At 44.7% G+C, this 12024-nt stretch overlaps 1 long non-coding RNA gene across 1 annotated transcript in view; it reads left to right on the plus strand.

Moving 5' to 3' along the window:
* Window positions 1-5367, plus strand: part of LOC140844100 (uncharacterized) — a 49894-nt gene extending 44527 nt beyond the window's left edge. The window contains exon 9 of the long non-coding RNA XR_012122323.1: window positions 4467-5367. This is a non-coding gene — a long non-coding RNA (uncharacterized lncRNA). The remainder of the gene's footprint in view (window positions 1-4466) is intronic.
* Window positions 5368-12024: the final 6657 nt, after the last annotated feature.

A 12024-nucleotide genomic window follows, 5' to 3' on the forward strand; every position in this document is an offset into this window, starting at 1 on the left:
ACTCACCTTTATAGCTCAAGCTCACCCTAACATGCACCCACACCTTAGTGTAACCCTAAACCTAAACCTAACTCAAACCCAAACACTTAACCCAAACCCTAACTATATCCATAATAATATTGTAACCTTACACTTTACCCTACATCTAAACCTACCCTAACCATGGCCACCAACCATAAACCCACATTTACCATAACCCTAAATCTAAATCTAACCCAAACCCAAACACTGAATGCAAAGCCTAACTCTATCCATAACCATATCCTCACCCAACACTTAACCATAAACCTAACCCTGGCCACTAAATCTAAACCCTCATCCTCACCCTCACCTTCACCCACACTTAACCATAATTCTAAACCTAATTCTAATGCTGACCCTCACCCTTAACCCAAATCCCAACTCTAACCCAAATCAAACCTTCATCCTTACCCTAACCCTTCACCTAACACTAACCCAAACACCTCATACACCCCTAACCCCTCACACTCACCCATATCTTCACCCACACCTAACCATAATAGTACACGTATCTGTAGTCCTAATGCTAACATTAAACCGTAACCCTTTTACCATAAAGATATCATCACCTTACACTACACCTAAACCTAACCCAAACCCTAACTTTAGCCACTAACACTCACCCTTCACCCTCACCGTCACTTTCACACACACCTGTCAGCCGAATCCTAAAGCTAATCCTAACCTAATACTGAATCCTAAACTGCATGCTAACTGCAACCATATCCTTACCCTACACCTAAAGATAACCTTAATCCTAACGCTGATCCTAAACCTAATCCCTCAACCCCACCCACACTCAGTTGGATCTAGAAACTGAAATCTATGTCCAATGCTAACCCTTATATAAAGCCTAATCCTAACTCTAATGCTAACCAAGCTCATCCTAAACCTATCCCTAAACTACCCTTACTCCTAACCTCTCAACCTCACCTTAACCTTCATCCACAGCTAACCATCATCCTAAACCTGAACTGAGCTCTAACCCTAACACTAAGCCCTTACCCTAAACCTAACTGACGCCATAAACCCATCCCACCCTAAACCTAACTGTAACATTAATAACCCTGGACACTCACCCTCACCTCACCTGCAACCTTACCATAACCTGAAAACTAAACCTAACCCCTACCCTAACACTGAACCTGAAACATAACTGTAACTATAACTATATCCTCACCCTACAGTTAACCCTAAACCTAATCTTAGTTCTAACTCTGGCCACTAACACTGAACACTCACATTCACCCTCATGTTCACCCATGCCTAACTGTAATCCTAAACCTCAACCTAACTCCAAACTTATTACTCACCCTAAACCTAAGTCTAACCATAACCATATCCACAGCCTACACCTAACTCTTCACTCTAAATCTAAAGCTAGTCCCAGCACTTAACCCTCACCCTCACTCACACGAAATCATAACACTTAAACTAACTCTATTGCTATCCCAAATCCTAAACCCGTTCCCTAAGTCCTTCCCTAATCATAACTTCATCCTAAAACTAACCCTAACACTAACCCTACATGTGCCCTTAACCCCTCATCCTCAACCACATCTTCCCCCACACAAAATGTAACCCTAAACCTCAATATAGCCCTAAATTTAGCAATACAAACTAACCCAAACTTTCAGTGTAACAGTATTCTCAAACTATACCTTACCCTCCACCAAAGCCTAACTCTAACCCTAGAAACTTACCCTTCCCTCACCCACACCTCACTCTTAGGCTATAGATAAATTTAACTCTACAACTAATCCTAACCCCTCACCCTACCTCAAAGTGAAACTATAACTTCACCCTAAACCTAACCCTGAATCTAATCCTAATCCATGCTCCAAACCTAACACCCAGAATCTGATAAACCAAATCCTTGAACCCAAACAGAAACCTTACACCTGAACCGAAACCCAAACCTTAACCCAGAACTGAGCCCCTGAAATGGATCCTGAAGTCCTGAACCCAAACTGAAACCCTTACAATTCAACACAAATCCCAACAGTAACACTGACCCCTTACCCTGAACTGACCCCCTGAACCCTAACCTTAACCCCTGAATGTGAATCTGAACCCTAACCCTGAACAATACCTGTGGACTCTCACCCAAACCCTAACCCAGAAATGTAGGAATCCAAAGAAAAAACCATGTCTTGTTCAAGCCCCAGTTGCATATGCTAAAGAACTGCAGCAGATAAAACATTTATTTCCAAAGATCTGCTCTTTAGGTGCATAGCTTTCTTGTTAGTCTGACCTTTATGCACATGATTTCCTTGAGGGTCACTGGTATCATGGAAATGATTCCTGTGGAATTAATCTCTGTTCCTGCAGGACTGGGCTAGAAGCATGGTGAATTGCTTTCTTTTTGTTTTCTGACTGTGCTTATTCTTCTAACCCTAAGCCTAACCCTTGCCACCACCCCTAACCCCTGACCCTCACCTTTACTCATACCTAACTTTAACCCTAAGCCTAATCCAGGCCCTTACCCTAACACTGAATACTAAACCTATCTCTAAGAGTAGCATAATCTCACCCTACAGCTAATGTTTACCCTAACAGTAACGCTAAACCTTTTCCTCCTAAACTTCACTCTCTCCCTGAGTTACATAGAGAACCAGAACCCTAAATTTACTCTACCCCTAACTCTCACCATAACCGTAAAGCTGTCTGTCACCCTAACAGTAGCTTTAACCTAAACCTAACTCTACACTGACTGTACCTGTAACCTTTCCCCAACCTCCAACACATCACTCTCACCTTCAACCACCCCTACTCGTAAACCACAACCTAAATCTAGCCACAACCTTTACATTAAACTAATCCTAAATCTAAACTTAACCATATTATCACCATACACCTAATCCTAACTAATCCTAGCCTCTAACCCTTCTCTTACCCATACCTCACTGTTAGTCAAAAGCAAAAGTGAATCCTCCACCTAACGCTAGCCCTAATTCTACCCATACTCCTACACTCTCACCCTCACTCTCATCTTCACCCACACCTAACTGCAACCCTAAACCTAAATCTAGCCCTAAACCTAATATCAAACCCTAACCCTAACTCTAATCATAACCCTGGCCACTATCTCACACCCACCTTCACCCACTCCTAACTGTAACCCTTAACCTAAGCCTTACTCTAACCCTATCATGAAACCCTACACGTAACTCTAATCTTAACCACATGTCACCATTAAGTTTAACTCTTGTTTGCATTTAATGGCAATTATCTTATAAGGAGAAAAAAATTGGCATTTGAAATAATCCCCTCCCAGATTGTCACTACTTGAGTTGCCAAGTTGCATGATAATTTTAACCAAGCTATGTGAAACAGATAACATTTAATCATGTAGTCTGCATTGTCTGCAAGATTTGGGTCTACATTCTTGAACCTGGGCTCCCTGAGTTACAGTCGTACTGTTGGGAGCAAATCTGTGGGCCTTTAAGCAGATTCGGTCACAGGAGCCTTAAGACAACAGCAACGTTTTGAGTAAAAATCTTTCCTGTAAAATCAGCTGGAAATCTTTCCTATAAAGTCAGCAACAATGAACCCATCCACACGTTAGAAACAAGTTTTCCCCTATCACTAAGAAGCACATTTAGTGAACTCCTAGGTTAGAGCTGGGGTTAATTTACCTAGCAACATTTGCATTTCTAAGTCAGAGTTAGCAGTTGGGCTACCTCACAGCATGTGCCTTTTCTGTCCTTTGTTAAGCAAGAAACACCTCCCCCGCCCCCAGAATGGCGAACCCCCCGCTTCTCTTTCGGGTCCTCCGTTCCCGTCAGTGCCTACCAAGACCCAATCACCGTTCTGCACCTCCCCGCCGGCGCCACCTAAAGTCCAGTTATCTCCTGACCCACCCCTTACTTGCTACTTGTATAAATTGAGCCTGTAAACAATAAACTTTGCCAGCTTGATCAGACATCCTGTCTTGCTGGTCATTCTTTGTGTCTCTTGCTTGTCTCATTTCTGCAGGCGTCTCCGGTACACTCCACGTTCGTCCCGCGGGCCGGGACACCTGAGTTACAGTCGTATATTTAAAGAAAAAACAGAAACTGAAAATGTTACCTATTTAGCAGGTTTCACTTTAGATTAAATAGATTTTACTCTCTGTTCCCTCATAATTATATATAATTAAAAAGCACCGAGGAATGTGCGTGAAAGCACAATGAAGTAGTAATCATGTGAACAGTGGTTTAGTTTAACTTACTGCTTAGGGGAAGCTGCTTTTATTCAGATTAATTTGTGAAAAGGCTGATGAGAACATGACAGTGAGAGAGAAGGGAACATGTTCTTTCAAATTGCTCTGCTGAGAAAACACAATTAATGAAACACATCTAATTGCACAAATGCTTCAGAAGGCATTATTACGGAGTACACTTTAAAGGTTGTGCTCCTATGTAACGACTTCCTCTTGGGGGGAAACCCATCCTATTCTTCAGAACCTTTATTGAAGTCATATTGACTCAGATCGCTGCTGTAAAAGAAGACTGAGGTGAGGATCTCTAACCATTGGGAGCTGGACACAGGCGTCATGTTAGTGCCGGGCTGCTCCTCACTGGCGCTTATGCTCCAGAACAAAGACAAGAATGGAGATGCTGACTCTGCCAATCAAGTCACTGATTTGTTAAAAAGCAATGTACTGGGCATCCACTGTGGTAAGATGCTGCCCTTGGTGTTCTGGGCACAAAGCATAAGCTCATTAATACTTGCTGGACATTCACTGTGTTGGGCACCACCTCATTGAATCTCACACCCACTCTGTGGGATCAGGTCTGTTACTGCTATGCTTAGACCAGGTAGGAAATAGGCTTATGTAACACATATAGAATGCTAGATCATGATTTAAGTGTTAAAAAGGAAAATAAGGCAACGGAAGGAGGGTAGGAAGAGCTGGGGCTGCATCACTGCAGTAAAGAGGGTGGCTAGGAAATGTCACTAGAAGGTGACATTTGAGTAAGGACCTTAAGGAAAGGAGGAGAAAGCCATGGAACCCTCTGGGGAGGGCTCTCTAAGCAGAGAGAGGAGCATATGCAGAGGACTTGAGGTGGAAGGATGTGGAAGGGATGGCAGGAAGGCTGTGTGGCCAGGAGGAGAGAGGTGGAAGGAGCAGGGGGTCCATCAGAGAGGCAGGGGGCCAGAGCATGGGGACCTGGGTAGGTCACTGAGGGACTGTGGACTTTAAGTGACAGGGACAGTCCTTAAAGTTGTATGAGCAGAGGAGGGTCATAATGTGACAGCAATAGAACCACTCTAGCTGCTGTGTTGAGAATAGTTGGGATCCTGGTTAGGATGAGGCAGTCTGTGGGGGAGAAGGTGATATGGTCTGGCCCCAGGCCGCAACAGTGGAATGTAAAGATAAGGCCAGATTCTGGATAAACTATATTTTAATAGTAGAACAAGAGGATCTGTGACAGCTCTGATGGGGAGGGGAAAAGGGAGTGGTGTTGGGCTCTGCAGGTCTGTGGCCAGGCTCCAGAGATGCAGGGCGGGCAGTCCTTCACTAAGGTGGGAAAGACAGACAGGGGCAACTTCGGAAGCCCAGTTTGAGACATTTAAGTCTGAAATACTCATTAGGTGACCAAGTGGAGATGTCAAAGAGGCTAACAGTCCTGAGCTAAAGAGATGAACAGAGCGGGAAACATACTTTGGAGCAACATTATCATAAGCACAGAACTTACAGTCAAGGAATGAGGGAGGCCACCAGGAAGATGGGTGTGCGGGAAGCAGATGCCCAAAGGCTGAGTTTGGGTCATGCCAACCTTCCAAGTTTGAAGATGAAGAACCAAAAAAGGGGGTCTGAGAGCAGCCACAGAAGCAGGAAGAAAACAGGAGTTCAGACCCTTGATCTGGGGGTCTACTAGGCTAGAAAAAATAGCATTATTCCAGCTTTGCCTACTTTCATGGTGTTCTGAAATAAAATGAGACGATAAATATGAAATTCTTTATAAAAACGATGCAGCCTTCTATGTTTCTAAAATTCTCAAGGACTTCCCAAGGGTGCATGCAAATGAAGTGTATTGACTTTTTTAAATAAGTGTACACATGTTTATTATACTGATTTAAGATAGATTAATTTAAATAAATCAGTCAACCAAAATTATGAGGTAGACCTCTAGGAGTAATAATACATTTAAAAACACTGAGAAAATTATAAAACCCACCAAGGTTCTTAAACATTGCTGAGGCTCCCTGCATCCTCCAGCCATTTGATCCATCTTTCAGTGGCTGTGGCAGCTAGAAGAGGAAAATATTTGCCTTTTATGGTACCAGTACCACTTTGGGATTTAACTTCCCATTCCTCTACCAGAGGCTACACAGCTGTCTCTGGGCAGGACCCAAGAAATAAGGTTGTGTCCACATATGTCCTAAAGATAGTGACATCCTAACCCTAATGACTCTTAACCTTGTATGGCATCTAGATACATTTCAGATCTGTTTTTAGGATTGTAATATTTGTGTTTATTGAACTTAGAGCTTATAATAAGTCTGAGTCTTCAGGTAATGGTAATGACAGAAGCAAAAATGCTAGAAATGCCCCATAAGGCAGTTGTCTAGTGCACAGAGAACTTGGAATCAGACTGTCAAGTTCAGATCCTAAGTGGGCACCTATAAAATAGAAATAAGCCTGGGACCTCCCTGCTAGGCTTGTTGTGAGGATTCAATGAGTTAATATTTGTAAAGCTCTTAGGATGGTGTCTGGCATTTGATGGGTGCTACACAAGGGCCCATTCCATAAGAGGAAATACTCCACACACACCCACCGTGTGCACAATGTTGCCTAAGCATGGGAGATACAACAGAGAACAGGACAAACCCATACAGGGTGGTGGGGGTCTGGAGAGCAAACCAGGAAACAAACACATGGGATAATTCTAGTGTGTGTGAAGCAGTCAACAGAGATATGGGACAGAGAGTGGCTAGGAGTGGAGGGCAGGGAGGAAGGCCTCTGTGAAGGGGGAGTCTGAACCAAGGCCTGGGCACTGCAGAGGCACCAGGCATGTGAGGAGCCAGAGGCAGAGGGTTCCCAGCAGAGAAAACCACAGCAGCAAAGGTGAGGCAGCCAGGAAGGCAAAATACCAACCTGAGCTCAGAAAATGAACCATCTCATTAAATGTGGGAAAGGCGTATGAGTGAGACATGCAGGGCCCAATTAAGTCATTCAGGAATCGGGTGGAACATATCCATGGGGGAGCCTTTCACACCTCTGGGCACAAGTCTGAGAATGTATTGATGGAGCATCCATCAAGCTTAATGCTACAAGGTAAGGATGTTTAAATTGTAATGTGACTGACAGGCACATTTTCACAGCAGGATTGAGGAGTTTGCCTCCTCTTTTCACCCACCCATCCACCCTCTTATTAACATGTAACTGCAATCTTTTTATGTGTTCTTTGAACCAAGGCTGGACAAGGGACAAGGTAACTTTCCCCTAGTATAAAATGGCCTTTCTGGATGTCTTATTTTGCCCACCTAACTCTGCTGCTAGGATAACCTGGCCCAATCTCTTCTGTCTGAGACTATCCTCAAATATTAAGTTGATAGCCACCTGGGATCAGGCTTTCTGCCTCAGCCCCCGTGGCCTTTTGGCCTGCACAGCCTGATGGCAGAGCTTGCGCCTTTCTGCTGTCCCCAGCCCTTTGCTTTGTTTCACTTGTGACAGCTATGGACCTTGAAGAGAAGACAAACAGGTTTAGTGACCAGTTTGGTCCCAGCGGACCTGCACAGTGGGAACTCACCTCTACCCTGCGATCTCGGGCAGTGCCTGCCTGGGCACAAGGAAGTCAGCCAGGTTCCCAGAGAGCCCAAAGGCCTCCAGTCCAAGCAAATCCGTCAGTCTGCTCACTAAGGGAGCAAAGCTGGCTCTCCCACCGTAATTACAGGGTGACTGATTTATCATTCTGAACTTGGGTGCATGGTAGGGGTAGTGTTATTTGTGCTAGTTTCTAGTATTGGGCCAAAAGATGAAATACCAAGCTAGTCTGATTGGTTCCAAGAATCCGTCTGCACAAACAGAGCTCCTGTATATGCCAATGTGTGTTTGAAGATTATGCCACATGGCTCTGTGTCTTTGGCAAAGCCCTTTCAAAAGGAAATTACAAATCTTCATATATTCAGAGCCATTTAATAACTGGCAAGCTACTGCCAGTCACCTAAGCTGCTGCCAAATCTACAGAAATATCTTAAAGGATCCATCCTTGTCAGGTTAGTTTTATACCTAAATAAACATACCACAAATGACAGATGCTACATTTTCTCTAAAGGAAAGAAACATTCATTTATCTCTAGCCCTGGACCATGTCAGTGTAAACCTGCTAAACTCCAGATGGGAAAATAATACTTTGTAAAGATTGTGGAAGGCAGTGTGAGACTCGGTCCCAGAAATGAACTGTGGATGGCAGAGGCGGAGATTAGAATTATAGCTCCTCCATCTGACAGCTTCGTGTCCTCCAGCAAGTTTCACAACCTCTACAAACCTCAGTAACTCATCTGTGCAAAGGGAACTATACATTTTTACGGTGAGTGAGTCAGCTACTGTATAAGAGAGGCAGTCAATAAACCAATGTTTCTCAGACTGGCAGGGGTCTCATGAGGAATCCTCTAGATTTGGAAATTCTCTATGAAGCAGTTTTACATGTATGTTTACCTTTCAATCATAATCTTAAAATCAATATAGCCATATTCTAGGTGGGTTGAAAGATCCATTTGGATTAGATTTTAGGGCTCAACTTGGAATCTGAGTTTATATGTACATTGGCCCAAATGATACTGCTCGAATGGTCATGAGCTAGAGAGAACAGGAGAAAAATAGGGCTGATATAAAGGAAGCAAACATGCCAAGTGAAGGTCCATGGTGCCTGCAGGTTGTGTGCATGTAGGTCCTAAGAGTTCAGCAGAGAGAGAAGTGGGAGAACTAAGGGCGTGCATGGCACTGACCCTACAGGCACCAGGAAGGCCACATGCTCGCACCATAGCTGTGAGCCACAATTAAACTCACAGAACGGTGTTTGTCACGTTTAATTAAAACCATTATTTTGAATCTTATTGGTTTTAATTAATACCATTATTTTGAATCTTATTGGTTTTATAATTTTGTTTCTAACATGTAAAATTGTTTTGATGTCCTGGTAGTTTGCAGTAATAAAGAAGCTCACACCTGGTTTTAGGCTTTACATATTTAAGTAAAAATAGAAACAATTGTTATCAACAGTGGATGTTCATTCAAACTTTTTTCCCCCATAGAATGGTTTCAAAGATTCTTCAGTCTTCAGAAACCCAGCAATAACTAGTCACTGTTAATATAATTATGAAGGAAATAAACTGATGTAAGAAATAAACAGCCTTATGTTATTTTAAGTGCAAAAGCAGATTCTCTATATTACATAGATATTATGACTAATATTGTGTGGAAAAAATTATGTCCAGGAAAAACAACAACATAATGGGATATTCTAAATAATAATTGTTAGGTGATAAAATTATGAGTGATGTATTTTTTCTACTTTAAAACATTTTGTCTTTCATAGAAATGATTTTCATAATTCTGAAACACACCTTAAATGGGAGGAGCGCCTCCAGGGTGAGGATGTACCGTGCAACTAACACAGGCTGATTCCAGACCCGCCACTGAAGGGCGGGCGGGGAAACCGGCACTTCCAGCATTTCCACCCCAAGCCCCAGCCCCTGGCTTTAACAGATTCTTGTACTGCTCACTAAATACCTCCTTGGTAGCTCCAACAGGTGTGATTTACAGGGCAAGTTTCTCTCTTTGTAGTACTGCTAAGTTCCAGGAACAGTCTGTGCAGGCGTGAGGGGGTCTCCCCCGAGGCTTCTCCCTTGGCACGTCCTCTCTGCCCACTCCTTTTCCCACTATGGGGAGATAGGTGTCTACTGGTTGGTTTCCTGTCTTTCTAGCACCGCTTTTTCTCACCTCTGCCTTCTTTCTGGTGTGCTTCCCCAAGCGGTAGTCATCGCACCATGCCCAGCCAGACGGTTGGTGGCTGCACTTCCCAGTTCCATTCCTCCCTGATGCTTAACTTTGGAGAGCATGGTGGGAATTCCTACTTAACACCAGCTGTACTCTTTAAGTGCCTAAGGCTAGTTACAACGGGCACACACATGATCACTTTGTTAAAATACCCAGGCTGCCCCAAAGCACACACATCAGTGTCTTTGGAGTTGAGTGCTGGCATTGGTGATTCTAATGTCCAGCTGAGGTTGGGAGCCATCAAATCCGTGGCCCAGAGCTGAGGCAATATTGTGAGTCTGAGAACACGCACTCGGAACCAACTGCCTGAAACTGAAACCTGGCTCCGCCATGGACCTGCTAGCTGCATAACCTCCAGCAATTTAATTGATCCCTTTGACCCTCCGTTCCCTTACTCTCAAGGAGAGGACGCTGCTGGTGATATCTACCTCCTAGGGCTGAGGTGGGGATTAAATACTAGCACACCTATGAAGGACTTAGGGCAGGCCAGCATGCATTCAGGCTGGTTCTTCTTACTGATAATTATTATCACTCATCATCCTATAGGCACCTGGCCCAGCGACACCCAGGTGGCAGCTCCAGGAATAAAGGAACAGGAGTTTTGGTCTTGGGGAAGAGTTGAATCTGCTCTGTAGGATGGAAGGCTGTAGACAGAGGTTGTAACGTCCTCCTTTTCCTCTGAAACAAGATTTTATGGAAGTTCCTGTCCTGAACAGACCTTTGCTGGTCTCCAGTCCCCACCAGGCACTGCAGCTAAGGACACTTGGGAGTCGTGTATATCAGCCACACTGTGTGGACCTCTCCTAAGCAGCCCCATGGAGCTTGAAGCAGTGCCTGACAGGAGCTTTTCATGTAAGCACAAAACCCCATTTCTGCAGCCTTCTCACAGGCAGACCTGATTTCAAAAGGACCTGCAGCCCCCAGAGGCCTTCGGTGACCCTTCCTCCCCCCTGCCCCCACCCCAGGCTTGTGGGAACTGGGGTGTGTGACCTGTCACGATGGGGTTCATCCCCCCTCCAGTTTGCTAACTCTCGCCTTAGAACAAAAGCTCTCCCGCCTGTATGTGCAGCACACCTGTGCGTGTTTGTTTTGATGTGAGTGTTGATTTAGCATCAGGCTCAGCGGGGGATGTGGTTATGGCGCTGCGATAAGGGCCTCTGAGCAGCTTTGCGGACTGGAGGAAATTTTCAAGTCGGGTAATGAAAACCGAACCGCCCTGCTCTCTGGCTTAAAAATATCTTCACCAAAATTATGAAAGCACCGCAAAAACAAAACAAAGTAGAAACCATCCCTCTATCTTGGGGAAGTTTTCCTCCCCCGCCTCGATCCCCAGAAAGCAGTGGGGCCTGTTAGAACAGGTACTCAACTCGCGGTGAGTCCGGTTTTCCACTGGCGCTTCCCGCACTACCTGCACTCCGCACCCGGGCCCCTGCCGCGATGCGCTGCCGTCTGCCATCCCTTCCATATGCCCTCGCCTTGCCTATCATGTCGGTGAATCCCTGGATTGATGCATATGTAGCCAATTATTAAGAACCAACTATTCATCGGGTAGTGTGGGAAATGGGAGAAGAGAGACAGAAGCAGGCCAGGCACTGTCCCTGGGCGCAAATGTGTAAACAAATAGGTACAACCAGGGGTTTGGTAAATACATGCTGACAACGACATGCGTCTAGGGGAAAACTAATTTTCACAAGTGAGGACCAGCAGTATTTCGTAAAGAAGGTGACACTGAAATTGAATGTTGAGTGATGACTAGGTGCTTGCCAAGGCTGGGTGGGGTGGAAAGGGTGATGTACAGACAAAGCTTCAACAAGGGCTGAGTTGCAGAGCCTGGTGGGTGAGGAATGGCAGACACTTCCGGGCGCCAGAAACCTAGGTTGTGAGAGGTGTGTGCGTATGAGAGAGAGAGGCGAGGAGAGAGGAATGCTGTTGGATACCAGAAGAGGTGAAAAGGGAGTAGGGGCCACATTCAAGATGTTTGATCTAAAGGAGTTTAGAGCTCCCTACAAACA

Source organism: Manis javanica, chromosome 10 (assembly GCF_040802235.1).
Source record: "Manis javanica isolate MJ-LG chromosome 10, MJ_LKY, whole genome shotgun sequence".
Classification (NCBI taxonomy): Eukaryota; Metazoa; Chordata; class Mammalia; order Pholidota; family Manidae; genus Manis; species Manis javanica.